Below are 19,235 nucleotides of genomic sequence, written 5' to 3' on the forward strand. Positions count from 1 at the left end.
AGGTAACCTTCTTTGCTGACCACTACACCTCCAATTTTGGTGTCATCTGCAAACTTGCTAACTGTATCTCTTATGCTCGCATCCAAATCACTTATGTAAATGACAAAATGTAGAGGACCCAGCACCAATCCTTGTGGCACTCCACTGGTCACAGGCCTCCAGTCTGTAAAACAACCCTCCACCACCACCCTCTTTGGGCCAGTTCTGTATCCAACCTTGTGACAAAAACTATAGAACTATTTTCCCTCTGTCCATGTGTTTCTCCCCCCCCCCCAACTATTTTGTTTGTCTGTCTGTCTAATGGAAATGTATATGGTGTTTAGTTTTTGAATTTGTAGAGCTTATTCAGCTTAGTTTAATTGTGTACCTGTAGCTAGAACCTAATCACATATCACAGCAATTTCGTGTTAGGTATAGAAACGTGGTCCATACTTTCAATCAAACAAGAAATCAAGTAGTTTGGGGATTTTGCATATTTCTTTTTAATAAACTAACTTTTGTGATGACTCTGAAAATTAGCAGGGCTTGATTTCCTTCACACGAGCCCAGTAAGGTGTGACAACAAGGTTTTATCCCTGTACCGAACATTTTTCAGGACAAAATAAGCCAACTGGCTATAAAACAGTGGATGTCTACCATCTATCACCCACAAACATAGGGAAAGACTCTCAAAACAATGACGAAAGGCTATTGTAACAAATACACACAGATTGGGACAAGGAATTAGCCTCAGCATTTTCTACCAGAGATTCCCCAAATAAGTATTTTAATCCTTTCAAATTGGTCTATGGCAATGAAATAAGAGTGTTAGATATTGGGTTTCCATTACCACAGTTATCATAAGCAGTCAACCAATTGTAAGCAATTTTCAGATAGTTTAATGAGTTTGCTAACAAGCAGAAGGGTATTAATAATTGGTTAATTTGACAAATAAAGGAATACTTTTCCAGTTCTGAAGCCATTCTGGAGAAAGAGGCTGTGGATTCTTATGGGTTGGAGTGGTGGAGTGTTCATCACTGACACTTTAGAGTTTTTTTTAATGGTAACGGTCTTTGTTTTTCAGTCAAACTCCTAGTCTACTTCGAAAAGGTATGGCTCAATCCCATGGACCCTCTGTTTTTTCTCTTTTCACCTGCTCCTGTTAATATACCTCACCGATCGGAGCCTTTTCAACCTACGACCACAGATAATTACTCGTGACATTAGGATGACCACTGTTCCCTTGCCCAACTCCATCGAAGACTAATTTTCAATCCTTCTAAGATCAAAACATTCTATTCTCCTAAACACTGCATTGATAATATGGTAATTTGTGCCTGATGGATCTTTGACATCAGTCCATTGGTACATCATGACCTTGGTTACCCTTGTAGCCTTTACTTTGTTTTCGTATACTAGAGGTTTGTTTCATGCTTAGAGAAGGCTGGTTACCACATTAACAGAGTGAGATTTTACGTTACACAGGAAATACTAAATATGCAATACCAAAAAGAATTCAGGTTTAAAGGGTATTTCCATTTCCAACAATAAAATGGATTAACGAGACAATCCTAAAACAAAAGGATGAAGCCCCTATGTTGGATTATGTGTACATGTTTCGAGAGAGATTCACAGGATCATATAAAGACATTTAAAAACTTCACAAGCAAAAATGAAAGAGTGGGCAGACAATCATTTGATAATTAGAGCACTTCAATCACGAAACAAGGTATACAAAAATACTGAGGGAGTTAGATACTATGTTCTCATATTTACAAAAAGGATAACTGCAACATCTAGAAAGGTGGATATGTTGGCGATTCAGTGGAAATAAAACAACATCCTTTTTTTAAAATATATTTTTATTTAAAAATAGATGTTTTTGATGTTACAACAAATACAAAACAATACAAAGGAAGAACTCCAAAAAAAACCCAAACTGCCCTCATATACAAATGTATAAGTATACAAAGAAAAATATATTTAAAAAACCCCAACTAACTACTTAACTAAATAAATAATAACCAACAACAAACTAATGAATAGTAATAACTCAGCTCAGCCAAACAAAACACTCATATGTTTGCAGATCCCCCTCCCTGGATACTGGACTTGTAAAGCACAATCATTGTGGCTATATAAAAGCCCTTACTAGTGTGGCAGATAAATCCGTGTCCAGGTATTCCAAAAGGGCCACCATGTCTTATCAAAATTCTCAGTCTTGTAGTGTACCAGACTTCAGAAAGAAGTCCAAGGGACTTTCTCCAAAACAATCTTCCGCCAACCCGACAGACCTGGGGAAATTTCTTGCACAGAAGTGAGGATGTTGAAAAGTATTTTCTTATGCACATCTACAGGGAACACACTGGGCAGGCATAGAAGAGGAGATCAGGTCCTTCTCTACCCTTACACTCAAAATCCTCTCCATTGCACCCCCAGCAGTGCTCCAGTATGTTTGAAGCCTACCACAGGACCAGGGACAATGGGTAAGAGTGCCTGTACACACCTTGCACTTGGAACATGTTTAAATTTTGACAAACAATCCAGAGCCAAATGGACCCTGTGGAGAATCTTCAACTGTAAAGCATTGCAAATTGATATCTTTCTTGCATTTTCCCAAATATCTTCCCATGCCTCTAAGGAGACCTCAACATCTAGTTCTCTCTCCCGCACCCTGCGGAGTCGATCTAAGGGAGGCACCCCCCAATTGCTGACAGAAAGTGTACTCTTAGCACTGAGCACCATCCTCCCTATGTCAGATTTGTAAGGATCAGTTAAAAGTGTATTTTTTCAGAATAAAATCCCTAACTTGAAAAAAAAATGAAAGAGGTCCCTGTTAGATAGCTTGTATTTTTGTGCTAACTGATCAAAGGACATCATTGTGTCGCCATTAAATAGATCACTCATGCAAGACACACTTCTAGCTGCCCAATGTTTGAATCCTGAATCCATCATCCCCAGTCAAAAATACAGCATACTCACTATAGGTGTAAGAGAAGATGTTTTGCCAACGAAATCTTATGTAATTTTGAACCCACTTCTGGAGTCAATATATTAGGATCTCTACGAATGGCTTCCGTCAATAGTTCAAACACCAATGTAAAAAGCGAAAGGGGATAGCCCTGTCGGCTCCCCCTAAAAGTATTAAAATTGCTCGATCACACCCCATTGGTGATGGCCGCAGTGAGAGAGTCACTGTAGAGAAACATTACCCATCTTATAAAGACTTCACCCAAACCAAACTGCTCGAAAGTATAAAAAAGGTACGGCTACTCAACTCGGTCAAATGCCTTCTCTGCATCTAGAGAAATCACCAGTCCCTGTATTGATTATTGTTGACATGCTTGAATTACATTAAGCAGCTTCCTAACATTATTGGTGGATGTGCGGCTCTTTACAAAGCTCGTCTGGACCTCTTTAATAACAGAAGATAACACAGTCTCCAGCTTTAATGCAAGAGTCTTAGAGAGGATTTTAAAGTCCACATTTAAGAGTGAAATGGGCCTGTACGAAGCACAGTCCTCCGGGATCTTCCCTTTTTAAGAATAAGCGAAATATTGGCCTCTCTCAGAGATGGCTATATGAGTCATTGAACATGTTGAGCATTGGGCCTGACAGTATGTTTATAAATTCCTTATAGAATTTGCTGTGAAGTCTATCAGGACCGGGCGCCTTTTCACTCTGAAGCTGCTTCACAGCTTCCTGCAAGTCTTGCTCTGATCAGGAGGCATTGGGAAAAGATTCTTGTTTGGGGATCATGCCTGGGAGCCCCAGATCCTTGAAAAAAGGACTCCATTTTGGCTCTCCCCGCCTCACAACTCTCAGATTGGTATAACTCAGAGTAAAATCTTTGGAATGCCACATTAATCTTTTTGGAGTCACATATTAGGTTCCCAGACCCTTCCCTAATTGCCATGATGGCTTGAGGGGCGCTCTTTTTCCTGGTGAGATATGCTAAGTATTTGCTTGGCCTGTCACCATTCTCATATAACAGTTGCTTTGCAAAAGTAAGCTCCTTCTTTGCTGTCTGCATGAGAATGGAATTCAATGCAGACCGCAGTCCTCTATCGCTTGACCAACGAGGGCCTGTCAAAGTAAGCCTTCCCAGCTGCATTCAACCGTGGTTCAAGGAGATGTTGCTGCTCATCCTTCTGCTGCTTCCTACTGGCAGAGTGGGAAATAACTAACCCCCGGCTTAGGCTTTGGCAGTTTCCCAAAGGGCAGATGGGCTATTAACCGAGCCTGAGTTAATGTCTAGGAATGCCCAAAATTCCCTGGAGAAATAATCTACAAATTTATTATCCTTGAGGATAAAAGGATCCATTCGCCAGTGCCTCAGACCCATAGTACCATCCTTAATCTTTACCAACAGGTACACAGGAGCGTGATCGGAGATGGTAATATAACCAATCATACAAGATGCCACGAAGTTCAGGATTGCCACAGGGGTCAGAAAAAGAAATCAATCCTGATGTGACATCTGTGTGAATTGGGGTAAAAAAAGTGTAAAATCCATACCTGTAGGACAGAGATGTCTCCAGACGTCCACCAACCCTAACTCCACACACTGATCCACTAATTGTTTAGTTTGTACAGAGGGTATCAGGGGACCTTTGAGCAACCTGTCTACTGTGGGATCCATGAGACAATTAAAATCTCCTATAATGGTATGCCGAGGCTCGAAACTGACCAATTTAGAGAACGCATCTACCAGAAATTTGAGGGGATGTGCCGGAAGGCAATAAACATTTAAAACACCATATTCTTCCCAGTTTATCAGGGCTTTGAGAATTATAAACCTCCCGTATGTGTCTTTAACACACTCTAGTAACTTAAAATGAGATTCCTCTGAACTAATATAGCCACTCCCCTACTTCTGGTATTAAAAGATGAAAAGTAAACCTGATCAAAGCCATTCTGCTTTCTAAGACTTGAAAGTACCTTCTTCCTCTTAATTGGTGAGCAACTCCCCTTGATGTTCCAGGTACACCATTTAATCAATTCATTAGCCATAACCTTCTGCAGTAACATTTAAATTCCAGAGAGGAGGAACTTGAACCACAAATCACCAAGCCTTATTGTCACAAGATCCATCGGATATAAAAACTACACAAACTAAAACCACTACAGTTAATAAACCTACAAAGCTATTGAAGATTATTTACAACAGGAACCAAAAAGCAAACAAACATATAAAGTGCCAATGGCACCAAATGGAGGAATCCACACCCTGCTCAAAGGGAGCAACTACACATCCCAAAACCCAATTTCCCATCCCACTGCCAAGACTGCAGCCCAGGCATTTAAATACCTGAACCAGGTATAAACTGTGCGTAAGTAGGCATCTAGCCATCCCAACCATTTCCCTCCCTCCTAGCTAGAGCCACACCGCAAACACAAGCAGAAAAGAAAGAAAGTACACCATGGAACAGCAATGTAAATAAAGAAGTTTTGAAAAAAAAATGCTAAACACCCCACCCATCCTTTAGTATAACTTAACTTAGAAATTGAAAGTACACATTTCAACCAATGCCAAACATTGGTTTAAACCAGATTATTACCAATAAAAAAAAGGTAAAGAAAGCCCCAACCAGACTTCCTCTGTTTTTTAAAGAAAAAAACCCAAAGGCATACCTAAACTACACGACTATTTGTACATACTAAATTGTCCAGATTAAGTTAATTTGTCCACAAAGTCTCTTGCCTTCTCCAACATGTCAAAGAGATATACGGATCTAAGGTGAACTAAAGCACCGCCGGATACCTCAAAGAGTACTGGTTCCCAAGCTCCCTCAGTCTTCTTTTGACACAGTCATAGAATCTTCTTTTCTGGATCACTGCCACTGAGAAGTCCTGGAAGAACACGATCTTAGATCCCTCATAAATTAGGGCCTTTGGATCCTTCCCCTAGATTCTGGAAGATTCCACGGTTCTTTCCTTATCTCTATACTGATGAAACCACACCAAGAGAAAACGAGGACGTTGACTCAGACCTGACCTCCGCACCGTGACCCAGTGAGCCCTCTCGATCTTCAAAGCTCTCACTCCAGCCTCCAAGTTAAGGAATTTCAGCAACCAGTCATCAATAAATTCTGTTGGCCGTTCACTTTCCTTAACCTCTGGTAAACCGACGATCCGAATATTTTTTCTCCTGCCCCAATTCTCGAGGTCATCAACTTGGTCACACAAATTACAGTTCTGCGTCTCCAGGGCTTGGATCCTATCCTTGGAAGAACTGGTATCAGCTTCCACCACTGTGACTCTGTGTTCAACCTAATCTGTCTTTTTTTTTCCAGGTCTCCCAGCTGCTGTTTATGCTTCTGCAGCATGATAGAGATCAGGGCTAGCTTCTCCTCTATGTGCTTACCCAACATCTCGCGAGATTTCATGAGCTCCTTCACCAGCTTCTGGTAGGTAATCGAGTCAGAGGCTCCTTCAGGCTGTGCTGCGAGCCCGGCCTTGAACGCTCCTCCTCCTTTCTTCAGCATCCCTGGATGGCGAAAACCCAGGTAAATTGATTTTCTACACTTTCCTGGGACTCCACCACTATTCCAGAGTCCCAGGATAATGCGATGGTCCGGGTTGGGTAGGTTAACAGTTCGTCCCGCTTGTGCTGTGGTGCGGAGCTCTGCAACGCAATCCTCCTAGATCGCTGCTATCTTGGATCCCCCACAACATCCTTATTGGTTGAGCCCAGGAAAACAAACTCAAAGGGAAACAGAGATTCAATGTATGTTGGAAAATCACTGAATTGAACCCAGTTACGTAGCTGCAGTTCACCAATCGTGTTCGTTTCTAAGCTGAATCAATCAGCTGCATTCTTTATGTTATGCATAGATGGCAGTAAAGTATGGAAAAGTGATTTCTAACTAATTCCTCAGTTTGAAGATTGTATCAACAGTTCTGGTAACATCTCATTACTTTCTAAAATTTGTCTGTTGAAGAGGTACTGACTTGCACCAATAATATCAAAAGCTACAGAAATATCCATGGTTATATCAATGTTCAGTGATGCAAACTACATTTCCAAAAACTTATGAATCAAATTATGTAGCTAAAGTCTATAGTTGTGTAGTATATTTAGATTATATCCCAACAAACGGAAAGCACACATTAGGCAATTAGAGGATGTGTGTAAACAATTGCAGTTAGGTGGCTTAGCAAGAAATCTGGCCAAAAGTGAATTTACTAAAGAAAGAGTAACTTATCATGGACATGGCATAGGACAATGGCAAATAGCACCAAGAATGGTAAGAGTGAAGTCTTTTATTGAATTCCCATTACAAGAACTAGATATGAAATCATGAGATTTTTAAGAATGTATAGATTTTATCAGAAATTTGTGGCTAATTTCAGCACAACATCTGTACTTTTCACAAGTTTGTTACAGAAAAAGGCAAATGCTCTTTCATCAGAATAACACCAAGGAGCCTTTGAGAAGCTGAACACCATTCTAATAAATGAACTGGCGTTGGCCTCCTCTGACTTTGACAAATATTTTGAAATGTTAGTGAACTGGGGGTAGGTGAAATATTTTTGCAAGATAGTGAATTGGGAACAAGTATGCCAGTGAGGTACTTTTCTAAGAAACTAAACAAATATCAGAGCAAATACTCCAGGAAAGGAAACTTTGGGATTATTTTTGGCTCCTTGAGAACTTGAAGTCAATGCCTGACCAGGTGATAATAAAATATTAATATATTCTGACCATAATCCAGAATAATGTACTTGATTTCTAGCATACTCTCCCAATGAGTCATTACACTCGTTCCAAATCAACACTGACAATTTACAATTGGCTCTGCAGGAGTTGCAAATTCTGAGTATTCTCCATTTACTAATCTACCAACTGGATAAGTACATTTGAAAGGGGTTGAACATTTTGGCTTACAAAATCCCACAATCCTAACTCTCTGCACTCTGCCTTCTGCTAAAAATGGAAACAGACTCACCTTTAGTAGAGGAGACAGTTTTCTATTCACATGCTCAATCAATCAATCCTCCAGTAACGTGGTAATCCTTAGATTACTGCACAGGGTCCTTAAATTTCCTTCCTAATTCCTTGAAATCTACTTTCAGGACCTCATCTCCCTTCACACCTGTTATTGATTCCATTTGTAGCATGACTTCTGACTGATTCTCATCCCAGAAGGAAAATCCTGCAGCGACTCCATGATGCATTTGACCCTTGCACCGGGAGGAAACACGGCATCCTTGCGTTCCATTTATTGCTGCAGAAACACCTGTCTGATTCTTTGACTGTGAAATCCCTTATCACTAATACTCTTCCATTTTTCTTCCTTCACTCTGTACAACTGAGACAGCCTTGGTGCCACTTACTACACTCTAGCTGCATAACGTGTTCACCAGTTTCTAAAATAGAATGGCAATTAGCAAGCAGGATAAGCTCAGGTATCTCCTGCACCAGCTGGCTGGGTCTCAAAATGCCTGGCAGTCATCCATTTCCACTGTACCCGCATGCTTCTGTGTGTACTCCCTATGTATGCTATCTGCATAATCCTCTACCTCACAATGCACAACAGGCACTCCAGCAAATGCTCAAATTCCAAACCTGGACCTCAAGCTTGTTCCACTTATGACATTTTCTGCAGGTGTGGTTAAATGGAACACATGGTACTGTTTTTAATTCACTCATAGGCTGGGCCTTCTTGAATTGTTGAGTCCATTTACTGCATGTACACGAACAATGCTATTAGGAAGGGACTTCCAGAATTTTAACTCAGTCATGCTGAAGGGACAGAGATCTAATTCCAAGTTAGGAGTGGAATGGGGGGAGGGTGGCTCTTGCAAGTGCTGGTGTTTGCACGTATTTCCTGTCTTTGTCATTTAAGGTATGATTGGTTAATCAGCATTGTCTGAACAGCTTTGATGGCTTACTGCAGTGCATCTTATTATTGAATGTTGGAGGTGGAGGGAGTGAATGTTTGTAGACGTAGTACCAATTAAGTACGATGCTATGTCCTGGATGGTGTCAAGCTTCTGCAGTGTTGTTGGAACTGCACTTGCCCAGACTAGTGTGAAGTACTCCTACCTTATGCCTTGTTGATGGAGGAGAGACTTCATGGAGTCAGGAGGTGAGTTACTTACCACAGTGTTACTCACCTCTGACCTGCTCTTGTAGTGATACGTTTATGTGCCAAGTCCAGTTGAGTTTCTGGTCAACACACCGCCTTGTTCCCTGGCCAGCATCTCTGTCTCAGCCTTGCTGCAGTGCTCTAATGAAGTTCAGAACAAGCTGGAAGAACTGTACCACATTTTCCATTTGAGAACTCTACAGCTTTCTGGACTTTACATCAAATTCAATAATATTAGAGCTTGAGGCATCTTCTCCCATGTCCTTATACCAAAACCTACACACCAGGTCTTGTTATCACATTGTCTGTTACACAAATCCATTGTCAGCCACTAATTGTCCCCATTAGTAGGTATTCATTCTCCCAAGCTAATCATTATCCACTCCTTTGTCCTTTTTTGTGTCACTTGGGCTCTATTTCTACCTATCATTTACTCCTTACACGCCACGCCACTTGCACATTTAAAAAAGCTTTTTCCTAACTATCAATTAAAAGGAAGGGTCACTAGACCTGAAATGTTAACTCTGGTTTCTCTCAACAGATGCTGCCAGACCTGCTGAGCTTTTCTAAGAATTTATCTCAGCCTTAAATATACACAAGGATTTTGCCCTCACCGTCCTTGGCAGAGTTTCAAACTGTCAACCTTCCGAGAGACAGAATTCCTCATCTCGGTCATAAATTTATTTTGAGACTATGCCCTCTGGTCCAAGACTCCCCGACAAAACATCCTCTCAACATTTACCCTGTCAAGTTCCTTAGGAATCCTGTGGTTCCATCAGATGAGCTCCAGTGAGTAGAGTCCCAAGCTTTTGCTCATAAGACATTCCCACCATACCAAGCATTGTTCCAGTGAACTTGTTCCGAATTGCCTCCAATGAAATGACATTTTGTCTTAAATAAGGGACTAAAACTGCTCACCAGCACCTTATACAATTGTAGTAAGACTTTCCTACTCCTATAATCCAATTCCCTTGAAATAAGAGCCAATATTCCATTAGCTTTTTTGAATATCTGCTGCACCTGTGTGCTAAATTTCTGTTTTGTGCACAAGAACCTTCAAGACCCTTTACATTACAGCTTTCAGCAGTTTTCTACATTTAACTAATATCCTGTTCTTTTGCTCTCTCTTCCAAAATGAACAAATTCACATAGTCAGTTATTTTGTACAAGTTTCATCTAAGGCTGGAAAAAAGGTCAGGAAGTGAGTGCCAGTGAGCAAACAGCTAAGCAAGTGTTTCTGCATACCACTGTTAATTATCAAGAAGTGATCCAAGGTGTTGAGGATAGGCTGATGGGACAGCTAGTGGCCATGTTGAATTTATCTTTTTTTGTGTGAGCAAGTTTCCATATAGTTGGGTAGATGCTATTGTTGTAGTTGTACTACAAACAGTTTAACTAGGGGCTTGGCAAGGTAACAGAACCTTCAGGAGTACTATTAGAATATGTCAGGGACAATAGTCTTTGCAGTATCCAGTACCTCCAGCTATTTCTTTATATCTCACAGATCGAATTCAATTGACTGAAGACTGGCATCTGTGATGAAGGAAACTTCTGGCGGTGGTGGAGATGGATTATCCACTTGGAATTTCTGGCCAAAGATTTTTGAGAATGCTTTTTCACTTTACATGCTGGTTACCCCCACTATTGAGGATGTGGAACCTCCCACTCCAGTGAGTTAATTGTCCATCACCACCATTCATGACTGAATGTGGTAGCACTGCTAAGCTTAAATTTCATCCATTGTTTGTGGAATTGCTTAGCTCTATCACCTGCTGTGGTATTTCACATGCATAGAAGCCTGGTTTGTAGCTTCATCAGGTTGACCTCATTTTTATGTATACCTGGTGCTGCTCCAAGCATGCCCTTCTGCAGCCTTCACTGGATCATGAATTCTCACATACTGCAGGATGGAAAATTCACTTGACCCACCTGACCTGCCATTCAGTAACACTGAAAATATGTTAGCCCTGGAATAAATAAAAACTTACTAGTTGCTTTACTTCACTTAGAATCATAAAATCTAGTGTGGAATCAGGCCATTCAGCCCATCAAGTCACAGATGCTCCAAAGAGCATCCAACATCTCTCCTACCCCTCCCCCCCCATCATCCCCGTAACCCTCCATCTCCCATGGCTAACCCATCTAGCCTACACATCCCTAGACACTACAGGCAATTAAAGTATGGTCAATCCATCTAACTGGCACATATTTGGACTGTGGGAGGAAACCAGAGCACCGAGGAAATCCACAGCCACAAGGAAAATGTGCAAACTCCACACAGACAGTTGCCCGAGGCTGGGATTGAACTTGGGTCCCTGACACTGTGCTAACACTGAGCCAAACTATTTTAATTCAGTTTATTTTATTTAATCTTTACTTGATTTAACTTTCGCTACTTCTTTATAAATGATTCGGAGATGCCGGTGTTGGACTGGGGTGTACAAAGTTAAAAATCACACAACACCAGGTTATAGTCCAACAGGTTTAATTGGAAGCACACTAGCCTTCGGAGCGACGCTCCTTCATCAGGTGATTGTGGAGGGCTCGATCGTAACACAGAATTTATAGCAAAAATTTGCAGTGTGATGTAACTGAAATTATACATTGAAGAATTGATTGTCTGTTAAGCCTTTCATCTGTTGAAAGAAGTGAAACTATCACTGTATTCTGTGTAAATCACAAAACCCTTTTTTTTTAAAAAGTTGCATTCTCGAGTTAGCTGTTACAATGGTGATAGCTCAACAATGTGTTGAAGGTGTTGGGCCCCTGTGTTCTCTGTCCATGACCTGATGTTTAAATTGATTCCAATCTAAAAAGTGAAATAAGAGAGTTTTACACAAATTCATGCAGTTTTTGAGCTCAGAGTTCGACATGAATCTATGTGGTTTTTGAGCAAAGTGCAATGTAACTTTGTACCAAAAAAATTCACCACAGACAATATATATGTGTGCATGTGGGTCTTTGTCTGTCTGTGTGCGTGTCTGTCTGGGGTAGGGGTTGTGAGTGTGAGAAAGTGTGTGTGTGTGTAGTAAGTGCAGAGTATCTTAAGTCTGTGATGGGGTCATCTGTAAGTGTGGGAATGTGTGGAAGTGTTCCCCAACTGGGAGGGAACCCTCCTGTCTGTTGATTGTTGTACGGTGCCCATTCATCTGTTGTCGTAGCCTTTGCTCAGTTTCCCCAATGTACCATGCCCAGAGGCATGGTACATTGGGGAAACTGAGCAAAGGCTACGACAATCAACAGACAGGAGGGTTCCCTCCCAGTTGGGGAACACTTCAGTGGTCCAGGACATTTGACCTTGGACCTTCGGGTGACCATCCTCCAAGGCGGACTTCGGGACAGGCAGCAGCGAAAAGTGGCCGAGCAGAGGCTGATAGCTAAGTTCAGTACCGGGACCTTGGGTTCATGTCACACTACAGGTGACCACCATTGCACTATACACACACACTCCGACACGCACAGACACACACACACCCACATGCATCCTCTCACAAGACTTGGACCACTCTACACTCTCACACACACACATATACACTCACAACCCCCCACCCCAGACACACACACACGCGCATCCTCTCACAGACTTAGACCACTCTACACTCACGCACATATACACTTTCTCTCACAGACACACATACTCTACAGACATACTCACACATGCACCCCCTCACAGACTTAAGACACTTTACCACCAGGGATGGGGAATCTGCGGCCTTCTAGGCCATTGTGTGTGGCCTTTTGAATGAATCCAAATTTTGCGGAACAAATCTTTTATTAATTTTTTTTCATCCTTTATTATTTTTATCTTAAAATGAATGTATTTAAAATACCGGAGAGTAAAAGAAAATTCAACAAAATAATCCTCACAGACTGACCACAATTACAAAAATGTGAATTTTGAAGAATAGATTATTGAAGTTTCTTGGATGCCACCTTATTAGATTACAACTAACATAATGCGGCCTTCCAACATGAAAAGGTTCCCCACCTCTGCTCTACAATCACATACACACGTATATATACTCTGTCACACTTTCAACCCCCCAACCCAGACAGAGACCCACACACAAAGACCCACATGCACACATATACATACACGTTTGTGGGGTGAATTTGTACTTGCAGAGTTACATTGTACTTTGCTCAAAAACTGCATGAATTCATGCAAGACTCTGTTATCTCACTTTTTAGATTAGAATCAGTCTAAACATTATGGCACAGACAGAACTAACGCCTTCAACATGTTGTCTAGCTAACATCAATTGTTACAGTTAACCTGAATATGCAACATTTTTAAAAAGGTTTTGTGATTTACACATGAAAGAAGTGAAACTATCATGATATTTGAACAGATGAAAGACTCAACAAACAATCAAAGTATTTTTCAATGTATAATGTCGGTTACATCACACTGTAAACTTTTGCTATGAATTCTGTGTCTTATAATTGTGTCCTCCACAATCACCTGATGAAGGAGCAGTGCTCCAAAAGCTAGTGCTTCCAATTATACCTGTTGGACTATAACCTGATTTTGTGTGATTTTTAACTTTTTCTGAAGAGTGCAGTTTCCAAACTTCACTAGAAAATGAAGAAACTAATTACAAGATTTTATTTTTGAGGTAAAAGGTTATAAGCTAATTACGCTGAGAAAAACATAAGAATGCACCAACCATGCACACCAACACCAACGATCAGTTTTAAAAAGGAACTTCTTTTGTATACAGACAGGAAAAATAAAGATTAAGCTGCTAAATGGTCTTTAGAGTCCTTGAGGCATTAAATTCTTAACCAGAGACCACAATTTTTTTTAATGGTTGACTTATATCTTCAACAGTAGTGAATCTATAGATATCTTTCACAGCCGTGACATTGGCCATAATAAGTCTTCAGTGTCAGTTACAAACATTATATCCCTGTACCAAATGATTATAAAGCCCAGTTTAAAATCAGCTTAAGCTTCCCCAACACAGATTTAGAAATGGTAATTTGAAACAAAATTAACCACTTAAGCAAATGGAGTTTAATTAAGAAATCCATGCTGACTTTTCTTAAGGGCAAATGATGTTCACTAGCTTGCTACAAACAAGGTCGATATGGGCAATGGTATTGATATGTACATCATTTCAAACAAAAAAATGCACTGCAAATTTATGAACAAAATTAGAGGTCAGGAATAAATAGCACTGGAACAAGGACAGGAAATTTGGTGAGTGGCAGCAAACTGTCTACAGGAAGGTTGACAGTGAGATTTCACAGGGATTGGTATTAAGACTATTGCTCTTTTTGATTTTCATTAACAAAATGTACCTGGCACAATTTCAAAACTTGCCGATGATATTTAGCTTGGAAGCATTGTGAACCATGATGTGGTTATTGCACAAGTCCAAAAGGACACAGACAGGTTGGTGGGATGTGCAGATAAATGGCAAATGAAATTTGTTGCAAAGAAGTTTGAAGTTATTCATTTTAATAGAAAAAGTACTGAATGACATAGAAACTAAAGAGTTGTCATGGAGAAACCAGAGAGATGTATTGAATTACTTCCTGGTCCTTCTATGTGCAAGTACAATTTTTTTTTTACAAAACCTTGTTTTTCCGTTTTGAAATTGGAATTGATGTTTCCTGAAACCTAGTTTGTGAAATCCAACGTAAAAGTAATTCATGGAAAACAGTTTAGGGTTAAAACAAAGCAGGGGAGAAAAATATTTTTCAACACATATACAATCATAAGAGGAAGAACAAGAAAAAAATGGAATACTACAATCATAAATAACTTTAAAAAGGCATTAAGTCATCTGAATTAAATGATTTGGATGTGAACATAAGAGGCATACTGTAGTTAGTAAGTTTGCAGATGACGCCGAAATTGGAGATGTAGTGGACAGCAAAGAAGGTTACCTCAGAGTACAGCAGGATCTTTGATCAGAAGGGCGAATGGACCAAGGAGTGGAAGATGAAGTTTAATTTAGATAAATGTGAGGTGCTGCATTTTGCCAAGGCAAATCAAGTCAGGACCTGTACACTTAATGGTAACGTCCTAGGGAGTGTTGCTGAACAAAGACACCTTGGAGTGCAGATTCATAGTTCCTTGAACGTGGAGTAAAAGGTAGATAGGATAGTGAGGGAGGTGTTTGGTATGCTTGCCTCTATTCGTCAGAGCATTGATTAAAGAGGTTGGGAGGTCATGTTGCAGCTGTACAGGACATTGGTTCGGCAAATTTTGGAATATTGTGTGTAATTCTGGTCTCCCTCCTATTGAAGGGATATTGTTAAACTTGAAAGGTTTCAGAAAAGAGTTACAAGTATGTTGCCAGGGTGGGAGGGTTTGAACTATAGGGAGAGATTGAATAGACTGGGTCTGTTTCCCTGGAGCATTGGAGGTTGAGGGGAGACCTCACAGGGGTTTATAAAATCATGAGGGCCATAGATCAAGTAAATATACAAGATCTTTTCTTTGGGATTGGAGAGTCCAGAATTGGAGGGCATAGGTTTAAGGTGAGAGGGGAAAAGATTTAAAATGGACCAAAGGAGCAACGTTTTCACACAGAGGGTGGTATGTGTATGGAAATTAGCTGCCAGAGAAAATGGTGGAGGCTGGTACAATTACAATATTTAAATGGCATCAGGATAGGTATATGAATAGGAAGGGTTTGGAGGAATATGGGCCAAGTACTGGCAAGTGGGACTAGATTAGGTTAGGATATCTGGTCAGCATGGACAAGTTGGACCAAAGAGTCTGTGTCTGTGCTGTACGTCTCTATGACTCTAATTAAGAGTCCAGTAAGTTAATGTCCAGTGAAGATTTTTGCAGTGCCTGATTGAGGAATTGCTTTCTGGAGGAATGTGGATATACAGTACTGTAGATAGATCATTGACAGCATTGTAATATGATCCATGTAGACTGGATTAGTTCACTTTTCAGGAAAATAATGTCCTTCATGGAGGTCAAGCTTGAAGAGGTTAATACACAAAGGCAGCTTTAGCTTGATCCAGAAGCTGCTTTTTGACCTCTGTTTTGATGTTAAAAGCAGAGTAAGCTAAGGACTTAGAATTGTATAATTAAAGTTATTCAAAGACAAGAAAACCTCCAGTCATGTGACAGGATTCACGGATGAGAGTTTCATAACCTGAAGAGGCAGCTTGGTTGTCTCTGGTTGAAGCCATTGTTTGTATGGGAGATAACTGTGAGGCCATCAGGCCTAACAGGGACTAATGATTCTCTCTTTGTTATCAATTCAGGTTTGGAAAGGGAAGAACTGTGCCCTCATCATCCCACCATGTTTGTGGTGCTCCAGCAATTATAGTTGTGAAATTCCACAAGAGAGTGTTAGATAACTCTGTCCACTGGGAATTTCCAAACCTTATCCAACTTGCACATTATGAGACTGAGTCATTTTGAATTCATGCAAGAGTTCATTTGAAAAATAAACAAGGAGAAAGTGAGGACTGCAGATGCTGGAGATAAAAGTGGTGCTGGATAAGCACAGCCGGTCAGGCAGCATCAGAGGAGCAGGAGAGTCGATGTTTCAAGCTTCCCGATTAAGAGCTGCTCGAAACATCGACTCTCCTACTCCTCGGATATTGCCCGACTGGCTGTGCTTTTCCAACACCACACTCTTTGACTTAAAAGTAAACAAGCAAAATTTTTTTTTGGATGAGGACATCACTGACTGGGCCAGCATTTATTGCCCATCCCTAGCTGCCCTTGAAAAAGTGGCAGTGAGCTTCCTTCTCGAACCACTGCAGTCCATTTACTGTAGGTACACCAATGCTGTTAGGGAGAAAAGTTAAAGAATTTCTTTTAGCTTTGCGGGCATAACAGAGTCATATAGCACGGAAACAGATTCTTTGGTCCAACTCATGGTTTAAATCTAAATGTGGTGCAGGGACCTAAACATGTATGTGTATAGATAACTGAACAGAGTAAGAGAGGCCTTGAGTGGTTAATAAAGGATATGTCATCCTATACTTTATCAAAAGGAGTATAAAGAAGAAAAGCAATGAAGTTATCTGCATATAACACTGATCCAATCACAACTGGAATATTGCAGAAAGATACAGAAGGAATTTAAAATGGTGCAGAAAGGCTTCATGCAAACTGCTTCAGAAATCAGAAAAATTGGCACTTATCAAGATTGGATAAGTTGAGGCCATTTTCCTTGGAGGAAAGTTGAGAAGAAGTCTGATAAAGATACTCAAAATCGTGAACAATCTAAACAGTTGGATACGTGGAAACTGTTCACATTGATGGAAAGATATGAACTAAAAGGCACAAATGTCAAGCTATTTTGCAAAAGAAGTTGGCTGAATGAAGAAATACGTGTTCACTCAAGTAGCTGGTATCTGCATTGGAAAGTGCTCAATAATGGGAGGGAGATAGGATCAACTGAGACTTTCAAAAGGGAATTCAATCAATATCTGAAAAAGGAAAGAATGTAGAGCTCCTGGAAACAGGCAGGGAAATGATATAGGTGAACTGCACGTTTAATGATTCAGCCTTGTTCTGTAAACATTTTATGATTTTACTGCCAATCATTGAGAAGAAACAAAATAAAATACATCACGTAAAATGGAGTTTCACATGTTGGTGTGTAACTGTTACAAAAGTGTATTTGCCGTGTTTTGTCCGGAGGCTTAACTGGAAAAGAGAAAAGCCACAGCAAGATACCTAATTGCATGGGAGAAGTCAACAAGCAGCCTCATGAAAAAAGCTATCATAATAATATTACCATATTCTATGCCCATTTCACCTCCATTAAAGAGCAAAGGTTTTTAAAAAGCTGTGGTAAAATATAAATGGGGTGCATGGTTTAGAACACATTAAAAGTTTAACATTGAGACCATCTATTTCAGATTGTCAACATCTACAATGTTTTGTTATGGTACACCACAATACATATATACAAATAGGCAAAGGGTGAAATTGGGGAAAAAGTCAGAACTTTTAGTTTATTATCAATATTGTCAAATCTTATGTTTGAATTTTTATTCCTTTAAATGTACAGATGGTTAAATACAAGTTGTTGTTATAAAAATGTAAACCATTAGTGACCAGTCACATGACACTAGTACAATTGAGAAAAGTGAACAGAGAGATGGAGGTAAGGGTTAAATCACATTTTTATAGTTGAAGCTTTGCATAAATTGAAGTGGTTTTCCTGAGTTGAGAAATATATTTTCTTGTTCTAACCCGTTATAATAAATGACATTTTAAAACATGTACACAAAATTCTATATTTGTCAACATATAATATAAAAGCCAAATAAACTATCCTAGAACAAAGAAAACCTGGAAGCATTATTTGTGGGAGCTTATTTTCAATTCCTTTGTTCATGTCTTCATCACAGGGAATCAAAAATTGATATGAATATGTTTCCAATTTTTGTCATTCTTCAATTTATATTTTTAAGATAGAACTGACTTATCTTTTATTAAATAAATCAGAAAATACTGGAATTATTCAGCAAATCTGGTATCATCTGTGGAGAAAAAAAGTACTAAAGTTTTAGATCAATGACTTTTTATCTGAACTCAACTAGAAATGTATTTACTCCAATTCCTCTTTTAAACCAATTGCAAAGCTGAGTGAATTTTATCTTGGCTACTGGCATTTCTCATTTTCCTAATCAATTGGTCAAATAGGTTCCCACAAATAAGGTAAAATATGAAACAAGGGCACAAAGTAACATAGGTTTTCACAATAGTTACAAGTTAAGAGTAAATATTTGATTTCTACAATCACTGGAAGATACACAGTAGTTAATGTTTTCAAAACCCCTGAGAATCACAATCTAGCCTCGAATAGTACTAGATTGTAAACAGCACATTGAGACAAAAAGTACATATTTATTAGTCATTATTAATTCTAATTCTAACAGCACAGCATAATTATTAGCTTGTACACAGCAAGGACAAGTTGACAATATCAAAGCAGGTAGGTTCCATAGTGCTTTTGCTTTCTTTAAAGTGTGTTTATTAAATCTTTGGTATACAGCAAACCTTTTTCTTAAAAGAACTTTATAGCAGATGATAGAATTTTTTTAATAGAACGCTTCAAATGGAGAAATTATCAAAATCAAAAACAATATTTCTAATATTTGACCCTAATGATTACAGTAATAAACTTCTAAGAAACCATTCAAATTATATTAATGGCATTC

Source organism: Chiloscyllium plagiosum, chromosome 31, assembly GCF_004010195.1.
Source record: "Chiloscyllium plagiosum isolate BGI_BamShark_2017 chromosome 31, ASM401019v2, whole genome shotgun sequence".
Classification (NCBI taxonomy): Eukaryota; Metazoa; Chordata; class Chondrichthyes; order Orectolobiformes; family Hemiscylliidae; genus Chiloscyllium; species Chiloscyllium plagiosum.